Genomic DNA, 2,500 nt, shown 5'->3' on the forward strand with positions numbered 1-2,500 from the left:
AATATGCAAGACTCGTTGCTTATGTGTACGTCTGCGCGTGCGCGTGCCTATACTTAAGTGCTCGCGCTCATGCGTGTACGCACGTGTCAACAAAATCAACAGCAGGCGAATGAACAAAGAGCAGCATTTATTCAGATCATGTATAACGGTGACAGTGAAAGAAATCAGATTCACGAGAGAACACATTTTTAGAACCAGATCATACATACTTGCACACCAAAGAAATGTATCTACAAATATATGTACTGGCTGAACAAAATCACCGAATAAGGCAATGGTGATACCTTGACAATAGAGAGAGAGAAAAAAAAAGATAGACATTTTGGACAACAGATCGTGAGAGAAAATATGAATGAAAATACACAATACGGTTAAAGACAGAAAAGCAAAAGACAATTAAAAACGAAACAAAGAATGGGCGACTTAAAAATGGAAAAAAGGAGAAGGTTTAAGGCAAAAACAAAACAATACAGGGAAATTCTAAGATATAAATAAGTGAAACGGAAAAGAAAGGGGGATAAAAAAAGAACGATATCAAGAATACATTATTTTCAAAGTGGAAACAAGCAAATGAAAAAGAAATGTACAAATACTGATTGATTAAAAATGATTGTTCGTAGACAGCATACACAACAGACTTTTTATACATTTGCTGGTTTACATTTCAAAGCAAACATTTTAAATTTCCACTTTCTTACAGTCTAAAGAGAAATTACTATAAATTCAGGGAAGGGGCGATGGGCAATGGGGATGTAGAAAAATGCAATGAACTTTTCAAAAATATATATCGATTTTTTTTATTTATGGATCGTCAGATGCGCTGGAGGGATGGGTTTGAGGGATTTTTGTCTTTGAAAAAGAGATTCTATAGTCTATCCAAAACACACACACACGTTAAAAAAAAACCTGAAAAAAAAACCACCTAAAAAGGACACAATATTTGACAACCTTTATAATGCTGAATTTTTTTAGCATACTATCCAGGCTGCTTAGCAAATATGCAGAGCATGTGGAGTTGTAACAAGTGTAACATATGCACAAAAAACAACATAGTAAAAACGATGTTGTTGTTGTTACTTTACAATTAATGTCACAAACAATCTACACATTTGAATCCACCAGAAATACGACAAAAAAGCACAAAATATTCAAGACTGGCTGAACTGAACTGGCCAACATAGTATATGAGTCTTGACTTGACAGTTTCACAAGTTCCAAACCGCACGTACAGAAAGTACAACTTGCAGGCGATTCCTTCATCATTCAAACCGTGTAGGTCACATCCCCAATCTTGAAGCAGAATGTCGACACGCAGTAAATATTGCAAAAAATTACAATGATGCATTCAGCTTTTTCACACAAACACAGCGTTCTCACGTAGGTTACAAGCTTGACAATTCATTCAGAATTTGTAAACAGTTAAAACATGCTCTACAAATGTTTGCAAAACCCTGTACACAGAAATATAGGTCAGCACTACAAAGGGATGACTTATCAATATTCAATACTATACTGTTTTTATTAAATAATTTCCTTTCCGTTTTAAAATATTTTGGTTCTGAATCAGAGCAAAAAATTATGTCTTGTTAATTATATATTTCCTTCAATTAAGTTTTAAATTGTCATAATAAATGTATACAAAAAATAAAACAAAACGGCAGGAAACTAAAGTTTGATTATCAGAAATCTGAATTGTCAAGCTTCTTCTAGTTCAGCTAGGAGCATCTGAAGCAATGAGTCAATTATATACAACAGAAAGAAAGGTATCTCAGAACAAGTAACACCAGACCTTTCACACAAAGACCAATGCATGCATTCTTCCTCTCTGCATAAGCCTTTCTCTGTGTGTCTGTCTCCCTCCCTCGCTCTCTCCCTCTCTCTCTCACATACACAGTCATCCAGTCAAGCACGCATAACATTCTAGCACCATGCAAAAAATATTGTTTGTGGTTGTTGTCCGCCTCTAAGCAAGTAGCAACATAGCAACCGCAAGGAAACAGAAAAAGACACCCCCTCCTCCCTCTTCCCGATGGATCAAGCTCAGTAACGTTCCCCAGGCCAGCTTTTTCCACACAGTTTGGGCAACTGACGTTCCACTATTGAGCAGCGTGTTCAAGAGCCTGCCTACACCACCCATGTAAGTGCACTCCACACCAAAAGCAATGCCCCATCCTCCAAACACACACATTCACCCTCCGCATCCAGTTGCTAACACAAAGGCACTTCACTGGTTAGTCCATATGGGCACCAAAACAAACGTCTCCCTAACCGAACCCAAGCCAGCTTTGCCACAACATACGTGATGCATCCACCCAAGCGAAAGGCGACAGAAACGTCTTTTACAATCAGATCGAATTTAAAAGTTTTTGTCATAAATGCAAAAATCAGATCGAAATCTAAAGCTTTTGTCATAAATGCAAAAATAAAAAAACAACCCCACCTTTCTATTTTTTCCGACCAAATCAGCCACAACATTAATTTCATTAACAAAATGTTATAT

The 2,500-nt window shown here is 36.8% G+C and overlaps 1 protein-coding gene across 2 annotated transcripts in view; it reads right to left on the minus strand.

The window, feature by feature from the left end:
• Positions 1-112: 112 nt before the first annotated feature.
• The window catches only part of LOC143300374 (uncharacterized), an 88,280-nt gene continuing 85,892 nt past the window's right edge, over positions 113-2,500 (minus strand). For both annotated transcript variants that reach the window (XM_076614280.1, XM_076614197.1), the window contains one exon: positions 113-2,500. This exon is cut by the window's right edge and continues 478 nt beyond it. The gene's annotated coding sequence lies outside the window, so the exon portion shown is untranslated.

The sequence above is a fragment of the Babylonia areolata genome, chromosome 1 (assembly GCF_041734735.1).
Source record: "Babylonia areolata isolate BAREFJ2019XMU chromosome 1, ASM4173473v1, whole genome shotgun sequence".
Taxonomy (NCBI): domain Eukaryota; kingdom Metazoa; phylum Mollusca; class Gastropoda; order Neogastropoda; family Buccinidae; genus Babylonia; species Babylonia areolata.